General features: G+C 43.8%; 1 long non-coding RNA gene across 1 annotated transcript in view; it reads left to right on the forward strand.

Annotated features, from left to right (window-relative positions):
* LOC138566991 (uncharacterized) overlaps window positions 1-13,162 on the forward strand; it is a 58,800-nt gene that overhangs the window by 21,788 nt on the left and 23,850 nt on the right. Inside the window, exon 2 of the long non-coding RNA XR_011302078.1 lies at window positions 2,729-2,832. This is a non-coding gene — a long non-coding RNA (uncharacterized lncRNA). The remainder of the gene's footprint in view (window positions 1-2,728; window positions 2,833-13,162) is intronic.

The raw sequence follows: 13,162 nt of genomic DNA on the forward strand, positions 1-13,162 counted from the left end.
GACCGCTTTGCCGCTGGTTCTTCTCGCTTTTGACTGGAGGGAAAGTGTCCTCCTACATGATTTTGATGCAAGCCCACAGTTTTTTGTTTTCTCGTCTCCCGGTTCCTTTGTCACATGCTGGGTGAGACAGTGTGAGAAGGTTTGCACCCGGTTGGTGACGCAGATGAGGTAACACTGTAGTTCTCAAGCCTTTAGTGGTGGATGATGACAGAGAACACATTCCTGTACTAGCCCAGATTGCTGTGCTTGGACCGGACAAGTTATCTTAATGTTTTTGAGCACCACTTGTCGCAAAGCCGAGTGATGCTTTATGAAAAACAAGAATTAAGGGTTTCAAATGGGGTTTATTTTGAAACCACACAAAAGCAATGACTTAGAGCAAAATAGCTAGATGTCTTCGCCTTAATGATGCAAAAATACAAAACGGAAGTTCCTCTCTCAGAATTGCACCAGCCTCACAGGCCACTATCTGCAACCCTTGGTGGGATGCGGGGGCGGGGCAGTTCAGCCATTTGCATATTTGACTGTTTTAAGGGTCCCAATGGCCATTGTCTTCTCCGCTGTCACATCCTTGCTAGAATCCGATCCAGGGGTTTGACCCCACCAACTTCCAGTTCTGAGTGGCCCCTCGGAGGGCAGGCGGTCAGCAAGCTCAGGCCCCAATGCTGCCGGCTGGTTTGTGGCTGGTTGGCTGGTATTGAAGGAGGTTCCTCTAGTTTTGGTCCATGGAATGTCTTACTGGCACTGCACTCCTCCTTCTGGCTATTCACCTCACATCCCTGCTCCCTTATTTTCTACACTACTATATGTTTCCTCAATCTGAAATTGTTACCACGTTGTTGCTTTCCCGCGTCCTTGTATCTCCTCTGCTTATCCACCAGGTGTGTGGCATACACACTTAGATTACATTGGCACCAAGCTCACATTGGTTGGAGAGATAGCAGAGGGATTCCAGTTTTCAATAGCTATGTTTTGTGAATTCTGGTGGTCCTGTTTTTGCTAGTATTTTCAATAATAAAACGGTTTTAATCAGTGTTTCTGCATTTTTCCCCACAGGAAAATGTGGACACCCGCGTATCATGAGTCTACCTAGTGGACACAAGACAAGACCAGTCGTCTGTTTAAATTTTAAAGTGTTTTATTATAATAAACCAAACTTAATGGGTAAGGATCTCTAGACATGGTGTGGGAAAAGGGTACAACTAAAGAGGGCCTCATTACAGCTCTAGACAGGGTGTGGAAGAGGGTACAACTAAAGATGGCTTCACGGCAGAAATGTGGGTGTTTGCTTTTTCTCACGCAGGACTGTGGTTCCTGCACCCACGAGGAATGGGGAGCAAAAACAACATAGACACTTCCAATAAGATAATCAAAAAAAGTCCCTCTATCTTCCCTAGGTGTCTAGGAAAAGTTCAAATGTCAGTCTTACAAAACAGAAATGTTCTTTCCCAAGTCTCTGAACAGTCCCACCTCCAAGGCTTGGTCCACAGTCCTGCAGACACTCTAGACTTTTCCTCAGGATTGCAGGCTTTCATGGTTAATGAACCTTCTTCAGTAGGGCCCGTCACTGGACTCTCCAGAACAGGGTTGTGTGGCCTTGACTCACCTTCTGATCCTCTCAAGCAGTGACACTGGCCATTGCTCAAGCGCTGGGCTTATCTTAGCTGATGTCAAGGTCCAAGGAAGATGTCTCTCCCATCGCCTACTACAGGTTGAGGTTGATGGCTCTCTCGAGCCTGGTTGTTGCAGTCAGGAGGGGAGCTTGTAACCTCCTTGCCAACGTCAAACAGTACGGAGGGTTCTTCAGTCCCAGATGAACTCCGCTAGCTCAGGAGAGGAATGGCACAAATCTCCATCAGTGGATGACCACCCTTTCATAGGTTCCTGATCCCTGGGATAGCCCACTCCTGGCAGGGCCTAAAATACACTCCCTTACACTCAGTGTATTTGCATCGACCCATTTCTTCACCGAGCTATAGAGTCCGCCCTACACCAGTCTAGCCCACTGGAACCTTTCTACTTGCTAGGGGTATGGCGGGAGACTGGTCTCCAACCCTCTCTGTGCTTGCAATTATTGGGCAAGTATGGACATAGGCTATCATGTCTGCGTCTGCATGGACCTGAGGCCAACAGAAACATTTGTTTAGCAATTGCTAGGTTTTGTTCTGGCCTGGGAGTCCGATGTCATGTTGTCATGACCATTATAGTACTTGTCATCATGATCATATAGGACCTGTTGTTGCCGGGCAAATGTGGGAGCGAAGTGAATGTCACCCTTCTAAGGGGGGGCGTTCTAGATTCTCCACATCGAACGAGCATGGTGTTACATGGTTCCGTAAGTCTCAGTCATGGGGGAGTTAAGGGAGTGGAATCATGTATGGTACACCAACATATTAGATGCTCTCGGATATATTCAGATCAGATTCCTGGGCTGGTTGGGATGAGTCACCACGAGCCCAACCATGGGAAAGGGTATCTGACTTTCCATGTCTTCACCCAGGTGCCTGAAGATCACCATGACGTCAAACAAGGACAGTAACACATTCCGAGGCTTGGTGGGAGTTAACACCTCTCAGTGCATGAAGTCCCAGTAAGATTATATGATTCGTGATAAATCTGTCTAATATTTTGCCGCCTGTAAATTATGGCATCACTCTATAAATGCAGCTTTAATGGATCACAGCTCTTTCTCTCAGACAACGTTTTTTTAATGTTCTGCTTCTTTTAGACATGGAGAAAAATGGCACGGGATGCAATTCAGGAGTCATGAGACGGCACAGAGACAAGAAACACTAAACAGCAGTTCCAGGTGCATTTTCCTAACCAGGAAGGGTGAGATGGATATGGATACTGTAACACTGAAGCTGAAACAAATGTTGGCCATGTATTGTGACAGCATCATGAAGCAAAACACAAACAACAGACTTCAAGTTCGAAGTAAAATATTTTATTAAATCAAATGTCAGGATGGAAGTAAAATATTTTATTAAATCAAAAGTCAGGATGGTAGAAGGCCTAACTTGCAAGAATAGTGTCTGGTGAAACCTTCACCAGACCTGAGGTCGTCAAGAAATGTAGTGAACACTACTGCATATGTTCATTATATAATCAGTTCTTTCTTAATTATCTTGACCATCACAACACATGATGATGCCATGTGTGTGTGAGATAAAAAAAAGTCCTATTTTATTCATATTCATTTTCCATATTCGTCGTGCAGAAGCCTCTGCCGCCGATGCATTTTGGACATTGCTCCTTCTTCAGGGCGGGTTCTACAAATACAATATCATACAGGGATGTTTAGAAAGGTTGCTAACAGATCATTCAGCGAATACACTTCTCAACTTAAATATATTGCCATATGGCCTTGTGCATAAAATCAAATAACTTCATTGTACCAGATGTTTTGGCAAATCAAATGAACGTGTATATTCTAGCGGGCATGTCTCTTTTCCTTCCTGTATTGTAAATGTGTGAGCTTGAATCTGCTGATTCTTCAAATGAAAATCTATATACTATGTTCTCAATGTGAAAATCATGACAATACAATATACTGTGTGTAAAGAATAATGCTTACACCACCAATTAGATGCGAGGAGTAGTGGTGAAGAGAGTTGTAGTCTAGGGCAGATTCAAGATGTTAATGGCAAAAAGTCTGCAACGCTTTATAGACTCATCCCCCATCAATGTTGATGAAGCCGTGACCTATTACGAGTCCGGCGGTAGCCGTGCCTGCATTACAGGCACGGCTACCGCCGAACTCTCATCCGGCACCGCCACCCGCGAATGGGCACTTACCGCCACCCGTGAATGGGCACTTACCGGGCCATTACGAGTTGAATGGGCCGGTAATTGCCCATTCGCGGGTGGCTGTAATGCCGGGCTCCTCATCCCCATTCTGCCCCATAGGGCAGAGTGGGGATGAGGAGCATGGATGCACCGGCACCGTTTATAAAGGTGCCGGTGCATCCATGTGTTTCCCTCACGAGTGCCGCACAGCCCGCCAGGTCAGACCTGGTGGGCTGTCAGGGACCCGCGAGGGAAACTCGGAATAAGGCGGTACGGTGTAGATGGTGCCGGTGCCATACTGGCACCATCCATACCGTACCGCCAGGATCGTAATGAGACCCATTGTTATCTGGAAAGGCTGTAACTCAATGATTTGTAATTCAATAATAGGTCCTGCTCACCTCTGTGAAAAGTTCTGTTTCTGAAAGGAATGGTGGCTGCTAAGGAGGCTGCTGCGTCCGTGTAGAATGCTTCCGTTGGTAGCTCTGTTGTCAATATACTATTCAGTTACTAGAGGGATACCACGCTGTACAGAACAATGACGTGTCAGGATGAGTGTGTTCCGGACGTCCTGTTGCTAAGGGAAGGTGTGCGTAGATCACAAATCTAATGGACTACCCAATGCGCTTAGTGCTATTGGTGTATACAATGAATGAAGACAGATCATTGTACATGTGGCTAATCACATGATTAGAGGGTTTCAAGGTCTGTTAGGTTGGCATTATGGAAGGAGACACAGATAACAGATTCAAAGTTGAACAATCTTTTATTAAAGATAATGTCAGGCTGGAGTTAGGCCTAACTTGCCCTATTCTAAGGTGGGATTTCCCTACCTACATAAACTAAAGAGCGCCAGCGTCAGTAACTTCAACGTAAAAGTCTGCCTATGTCTATCTAAATCCTATGCTTGCCCTCACAACTAATACAACACAGTGTGTAGGGACATTAACCATAACTCATATGGTGTTCCAAACATACAATTCTGGGATATTTTCAGCTCTGGCTTATTCGTCAGCTTTCTCTCCGAAATGTCAATAAGTTCACCACAAAGTTCAGTTTCTCCTCCTTTGGGTATTAAATGAAATACAATTCTATGAAGGTCAGGGTGCCCTTCCCCAAGATCAACCTAGTTCAAAGATAACACAGTTACAGGATACCAAAGCTTAGGGTTTCTTTGCCCAAGCTTAATGTTAATGTCACAAGAAGGTATCTTGAAGCTTTAGGCTTTAAGCTGAACTGTATAACTCAGGGTTCCCTTCCACAAGTCTGATACTTATCAATATTTGGTTTCCTACTTTCACTTCAGCAAGCTTTCTTGTTGACAAAAAGAAGTTCTGTGCCCAAGGCGCAGTTTCAGATCACACGGTCACTTATTACAGATTATGCAACCATGAACTTAACATTCCCTTTTCCATCTTCCTATGTTTCACCATTAGTAGCTCTCTGCTCTTGGTGCAGTTTTAGACAACACGGTCCACCCACTACAGATCACGCAACCAGGAACATCCAGGTTTCTTTCAAAGTTCAAGATTTGATTCACCAGTTTCTTCAAAGTAGAGCTTCACAACTTTACCACCTTTGTTTCTTTCCTTCAGCTTACTATGGGTGTTGCTTTCATACAGTTTAATATCTCTTTGCTTCTGTATTCCGATAAAGGCCAACTTACTTATTTCACTCAAGACAGTATTCAATAATGGTGGCTTTTGTTCAGTTCTTTCAGTCTGGTATTCACCATAGGTTTCTCTCACTTTTTTCGCATTAGAAGCAATGAAGTTGGTTTCATTCCATACATTAAGTTACTTCCACTTGTTTCATTCAGTTCAGTATTCAATATGAGTAATGTTGTTCATTTCATTCAATGTGCTAGGTTATTCTTGTTTATTTCCTTAAATTCAGTATTGATTATAAGTAACGTGGTTTGTTTCATTAAATGCACTAAGTTACTTTCTTTCCTTTAATATAATTCTGCATGCAATATAAATAACATAGTTTGCATCACTCAGTTGACCGTTACTGCTTGTTCGGTCTCCTTCAAGAGCCCCGGTATTTGAAGTATCCCAGACATTTACCTAGTCTTGGCGCCTCCTTCGTTCTGCTTTGGTCTTCCGAGAGACGGCCAAATAGCTGGGCGCTTCACTTTGCACTCACCAGCTGTTATGCGGACCCTGTTTTGGGACCTCCGGTTTGCGTTTACCCTTCTGCGGGATTCCCAGGGCTTCTTGTGGCATACTGGCATCTCAGCTTCTCTTCCTGCACTGCTTCCACTCTAGGCCTTCAGCTCTCCAGTCTCTCCAGTCTTTCCCAGTCTCTCTGACAGCTGCTGACGACTTCACCTTTTATGCACCTGTGCTGGTATAACAGGTTGCAGGTGCGGGTCAGGGGTTTGCCTTGCCTGACTTGCCTGACCATAATTTAGCAAATCAATGGGACATGCCTGACCTTCAGGTCTCTTCTTAGTCCCAATACCTGAATAGGCAATGGAGGTAATCTTCACAGCTCCTAGTTGTTTCCTCTTCATCTCAGTATTGTTATACACATTAAAGGGGGAGTGAAGTGGAACCTTTTTATAATAACTCATAAAGGTAGTGGAAAAATCAAGTTGACAATTCTGAGGATAAGGGAGATACTGAGATGTATTCCTATGTATTTCATCCCTATCATTTCTCTTCCTTTTAACATATCTGGTGTGATACAGATTCCTAGGTTTCTCAGAAACCATGGAACCAGATGAACAGTATCCCATAAGCTTTTTTTGGTATAGGGTTATCTTCTGAAAAGGAATATATGGAATACAGTGCCTCACCTATGGGCATCCCACTTCCAATCCCCAAGGACCCTCTATCCAGGTGATCCTCCATCGCTTTTGCGCCTCCAGGTGCAGGACCCAAAAGCGATGGCCTTTCCCTTGCCACCTGCATAGAGGATTCCAGGGGAGTAGATTTGAGAACACCCCTAGGTTTCTCACAGGTCATAACAGATTTCATCTCCTTCTTCCCATTTCATCTTTTGGGGTTTGGCATTGTTCTATTTGTCTGTCATTCTAGTTTTTACTAGAGACATTTTGAATAAATTGACGACAATATCCAATTAGTCCTAAAAAGGCCCATAGATCTTTCTTTGTTTTTGGGACTGGTGTATCAAGGACAACTCTTACTTTCTCTAAATATTTTACTGCATTATGGGCCAGCTTGCACTTTCTGTGATTAGTGGTTAACATTGCTTTTCTTAATAATCTCATGATGCAAATAGTCTTCCCATGTCCTACTGTGCATTACGACATCATCTATATAGGCTTCGCAAAATTCTTACTAAGGTTGTAAAATTGTATCCATAAGTCTTGGAATGTTGCAGTAGCCCCCACAATCCAAAAGGTAGTACTTTATAATGGAACAAACCGAAGGGAGTGGCAAACACAGTTTTTTCTTCATCAGGTCCATGTAAAGGAGCTTGCCAATACCCTTTTTGTAAGATTAAGAGTTGAAAGGTAGACAGCATTACCCAGCCGATCTATCAGATCATCGATACAGGACATTGGGTAATCGTCAAAGGCAGAGATGACATTCACTTTACGAGAACCGATACAGAATCATCAACTTCCATCAGGTTTTGCCACCAATACGATGGGGGAGGAAAAAGGAATATTTGAGGGTTCAATGATGATGTTAACTTCTAGCATGGTTTTAAATTCATTGATGATGTGCTCTTTACTAGCCTCAGGTAAACAATATGCTTTCAAGTGTCCTACTTTACCTATTGGAGTGCGGATATGATGATAAATCCCTTTTACTCTCCCAGGCTCCTCTCTGAACACATCAGTGAACTGCCTTATAAACTATCTTGTTTCTTATTGTTATTAAGTTCCGGTGAAATTAAGGCTTTGTTTTCTGTATCTTCTGGCAGAAGACAAGATAATGTTATGACTGGAGACTCTGAATGATTTTCCTTCCATTACTTCAATAGATTTATGTGGTAGATGTGTGTTTTAAAACAGTGATCTGGTTGTGAGATCTTATAGTTACATTGTCCTGTTTGTTCGTATGGTCCATGCCATCTGGACAGAAGTTTATTTTCTGAAGTAGTTAATAAGACAAGTACCTTTTGACCTATAGAAAAAGGTCTGAGAGAAACCTTTTTATCGTAGGAGACCTTTGGTTGTTCTTGTGCCTTAACATGTGTGTTTGTACCAAATATCCTACAGCCGTCATATGTTCTTTCAAACCTATTTGCAGTCATTTTGTTAGCAACAAAACAAAAACACAGATTGACGCTGATATGCTGTGTGTGCAGACAGGGTACATCCTGTGTGAAGATGGTGCAGTTGGAATCAGCATAAGGATTTGGTTGTTGGAAACGTTTGGATCAATTTGCTCGACAAGATTGAAACACAACATTGGTATTGACTGGATGGCATTAGGATCGACCTAGAATAAGAATAATTTTGGACGAAAAATGTATGCATTAGCCATGAAGAAGCTCCTTAGCTTCTGTTGAAGTATAATCAGGGGCTATGTGAAACACGTGTCAGCTTTCTTTTGTATGAAACCGATGGATAAACATCAAATTAATTTTCAATAAATTGTCTCATGATTTAGTAAAATGCATCTACTTGATAATGAATTGTGGTTTGATTTACTAAAAAGAATTTGTAGGAGAGTTGTCAATGTTATGACTATATTGTTTAAATATACTATTGACTCAAACAGAATTGTGTGTGGCGCAGTAAGAGATGTCAGTGATTGTGAGATTTTGTGCACTTATTAGTAGTTATAACAGGTCAGGACTTCACTTCACCACTGCATCCCCGTTCATAATTAAATATGACCATGGATGATTAATTGGGATCAATTAGCACTATAACAAGGTACAGGGAAATGTATTGATAAGGAATCCTGTATTTTGATTTATTCTTTTATTACATGTCTTAAAATCACTGAAAGTACAGTGGGCTTAAATAGATTTTTCAGGTTGACATTATTTTGCTTTCTGGGACTTATAGTTTACCATTCTGGATGTACAAATTAAAGCTGCAATGATATTCTTTTGGCTTAACATATTGCTATACGGATTTACATTTTGTCATGTGGCTTTATTTCCCCCAGTGGTGAGGGTGGCAGTCATTTGTTAACTAAAATGACGGGAGAGAGAAGAGCCACTTGCCCATCTTCTTGTGATGGCCCTGCAGCCAGAAAGGTATGACGAGGAACAGTTCCAAAAAAGTGATTTCTGTTTTTGGTATGCATTCCTTCGTTATACTTTTCTGACTACTGGCCATCACTGGAGTGACTGGGGCAAGTGGCTCTCCATCCCATCCTTTTAGTTAGCAAATGACATTACCTACACTGAGTGCTACAGTATAAGTTATGTGGGTTTAGGGGTTACCAGCAAGGCTGTGCAGAGGCATGGATGGTCTGGGCGGCAGGCATCAGCTCCAGCATATGAAGTGATATTATTTTCAAGGGAGGCTATGCAGCATCCATGTATTTGACTTTCTTCTCTTTTGTTTGTCCTAGTGGGGAAATGTGTCACCTCCCAACCTCCTGCAAAGCTCTAGAGACAAATACCCCCCTCCAGCAGTTTAATTTCCCATTGAGCATAGGAGGTATCATGGAAATGGTTTGCAATTTCATTGACTTCCTGCCTGTGCCCCCTTTAGGTTTGCAAATGTTGCCTGCACAATGCGATAAACTGATTGATGATAAACTAAACCTAATACAAAGTAAAGTCAGAGACTTCATCAAAGGTTCATGGTGGTGGCAGTCAGAGTCTGCGAGTCTGAGGCTGCTGTGTTGTACGCATCCCCGTCCCTTGAAAACAAGGTAAAACGTTATCAAGCATAAGTGGGGTGTAACTGTTTTACTGACTCAAGGAAAGTGGGAGTTTTTTAAAATTGGAGACAAGCATGGGTATAACTTTAGACTGAGAGTGCTTCCACCAGGCCCAAACTTCACCTGGGTGCAGGGTGAGCCTAAGTAACTGCTTTTAACATTGTAGACTACTTTACCAGAATATCTGGTTAGCTACAATGTTAAAAGCAGTTAACACTCTTCCCTCACATCTAAACCCACACCCGATTGCATTATACTTATTCTGGAACATCTGATGTGTGTGTCCATGGAAAGGTACACAGAAAGTGTTTCTTCACTTTCCCCCAGATGCTCAATGTCTCTAGAGCTCTGGTTCTCTCTAGGATAGAATACTGCAATAGCCTTTTCCTTAATCTACCCTCTTCTTCTCTACACTCGCCCCAGCAAATCCAGAATAGGGCTGTGAGACTTATCCTTGGCCTCAAGCCCAGGGACCACATCTCTCCAGCCCTAAAATCTCTCCAATGGCTCCCGGTTGCTGCAAGAAACAAATTCAAATCCCTCTGCATCTTCCATAAGGCTGTCTAGGGCCCAGCACCATGCTATCTACAACTGGCTCTCACTAAATACTCTCCCTCTAGATCTTTACATTCCTCCGGCACCAACTTCTCTGTGTGTCAAGCACTTCGCTAAACAGTGAGCTGAAGACCAATCTCTTTCTTCAACAGGCTCCCTCCTATGGAACAACCCCCGCCCTTCCTCTTCGTCTTGAGCTAGATCCCCACAAATTTCGGAAGCTCCTCAAGACCTTTCTTTTCACCTCCTCCTTCCCTTCCTCCCTCCTCTGCTAAACCCCACAGTTGCTGAGATTGGTGACCAGGGCCGTAATGTGTCCAACTGAGTCCTGGCCTCCCTCACCCAATCGCCTTTAGCCTCTGCCCACTCCCAGTACTTGCCTTGCCACCCACTGGCCTATGCCACCACAGGCTTACACTTACTTATTTATTGGCAGCTGACCATTCTCACCTAGTGAATTAACAGATGCTTACTCCCTAGCACTTTCCTCTTTAGTACACCTAGCAGTGCACTTAGCCCCACTCCCTCATTCCTTCTCTCTGTTTGCACTTGCACTTTCTTACTGCCCACAAGGCCTAGTAGGTCCACCTCTATCGTTCATAGTTATATTTGCTTTTCATTCCCATGCTCCCTCCCTGTTGCTCCGTGGGCGCCTTTAAACTCAATTTTCTTGATGTATAAGTGCCTTAGAAATGTAAAATAAATAAATAACTAAATAAAATAACGTTACATCCCCAACTATTTTGGAACCTGGTGACCCAGAGGTAACATTTTAGCAAATGTTGCCTGCACAATGCGATAAACTGATTTATGATAAACTAAACCTAATACAACGTAAAGTCAGGAAACTCGAGTGGAAACATAAGAAAATATCTTGCTTTCAGAGATGCTTTTTTCATGAATTACAGCATCTAATTTTCTTTCTTGCAGTCATATGCGAGTTAAACGTTTTCTGAGACAGAATACCTAGCAGCAACTGCCTCGCCCACGTCCCCTAGAAAATACGCATCTGAAACCCCAAAGCCACCATGGAGAGGTTTATCACAATAACCCCTGCTAAACAAAAGCAGATGTCCCATGTGTCTGACAAAGCAGTTGTAGCAATTTTGAGCTCCACAGTCGCATCAAACTGCCAAGCACAATGCGTGCAAAATATACCACATGCACCTACAGTCAGTGATGTTGGCGGCAATAATGTGACACAGGAATGCGGCACAGACATGAGCAAATCAAATGGTTTAAAGTCCCAGCAGGGCCGCACTTTCCAAAAGAAATGGTTGGAAACCAATAATTGGCTTACATACAATGAGTCTGTTGAAAACATTTCTGTAAAGTATGCCAGTCTGCTAATGAAAAGGGTGTGCCATTGCCAAAAAGTGGCAGTGATAAGGATGCCTGGAATGCTTTCATTAAACATGGCTTTAACAATTTACGGAAGGCCACAGAGAGATGTAACAGCCATCAGAGTTCAAACCTTCATCGGACAGCTGCAATGGCACTAGCCTCTCTTAAAAGAGGTATAAATGTTGCAGCAGCTTTATCGTTAGGCCACCTCAAGCAGATGATGGAGAACAGAATATCTTGATGCAAAGTTGGCTTTGGGTCGGCAGGGTCTTGCAATTCGGGGCCATACTGATGAGGACTCTAATCTACAGGCAGTTCTGTCGCTTCGAGCTAGAGATGTCCCAGATCTGCAAACTTGGCTTCAAAGAACAGAGTACAAATGGATGTCTCATGACATGTTAAATGAAAAGCTGGCAATTATGTCACATGATTTGCTCAGTGGCCTGATGAAAGAGATTCATGATGCGACAAATGTTTCCATTATTTTAGACGAGATGGCTGATGTATCAGTAAAAGAGCAGGTCTCTGTAGTCTTTTATATTGCCAAGGAGGATCTTCAGGTGGAGGAGAGTATTTTTGGCTTTTATGAAACTTGCTGGAATGTAACTGGAAGGCTTGCATCTCCTTCTTACTTGACTTTAATATATGCAGTACATGCTAGCCAATGTTCCCACTGTTCTGCGCCACCCCCTTGCACCAAGTTGGCAACTACATGCCAATGCGGTCATATCACGGCCTGTGATGGCACTTCTCTATCATAAAGCAAGACACAGACAACAGACTTAAAGTTCAAAGTAAAATACTTCATGAAATCAACTGGCCGATTCATGGAATTAATGTGCGGTGAAATTTTCAGCGAAAGCGTGCGATTCGCAGTGCCAGTGCGAAAATCGCAGCGAAACCCCCGCACAGCGATTCATGGAAGTCCGTGCGCGTGTAAATCCCAAGAGGTGAGCCAAAATTCTGCGTGGCGTACGCTGGCGCACACGTCTCCAAACAGCGTGCACTACGCGCTCAGCGAAATCGCACATAGTGCTGCGCACACAACAAAAGTAGGAGAAACAGAGGGCGTGACACGCGGAATGGGGAACAATGCGTGAAAATGTGGGCGTCACGGGGGAAGTACAGGAGGCAAATGCGCGGAACGCCCACACGCACGTTCAAAACACGTATTCATGGATTCGAATGGGGCTAACGTGTGCGCCAAAAAAGACACGCTAATCCGGAAACACGTACGCCAGCAGGAAGCAGGCGTACATGGACCCGCGCAGAATAAAAGTGCACGCAAACAACAAACAAGCTCAGACGCCAGGATGAATATACCGTTCCTAGCAGCAGTGGTCATGGGATACCACAGGAGGAGGAGGAGGATAGTCAGGCCCAGAATTTTCACACCCAGAACCAGCCTTTTTGGGATGCCTGATGTCCAGGTGTATGGGAGGTACAGGTTTCCGCCTCACATAATACTCGACCTGGTCAGTGAGTGGGAGAATGACCTCACATCACCCACCCTGTGCTCCCAAGCACTCAGCCCCCTGGAGAAGGTCCTCAATGTACTGCACTTCTTGGCCACTGGATCATTTCAGCGGACAAGTGCTATAGTGGGGGGGGTGTCACAGGCCACGCAGTCACGCTGCCTACACCAGGTC

The sequence above is a fragment of the Ambystoma mexicanum genome, chromosome 2p, assembly GCF_040938575.1.
Source record: "Ambystoma mexicanum isolate Mex_15411 chromosome 2p, UKY_AmexF1_1, whole genome shotgun sequence".
NCBI lineage: Eukaryota > Metazoa > Chordata > Amphibia > Caudata > Ambystomatidae > Ambystoma > Ambystoma mexicanum.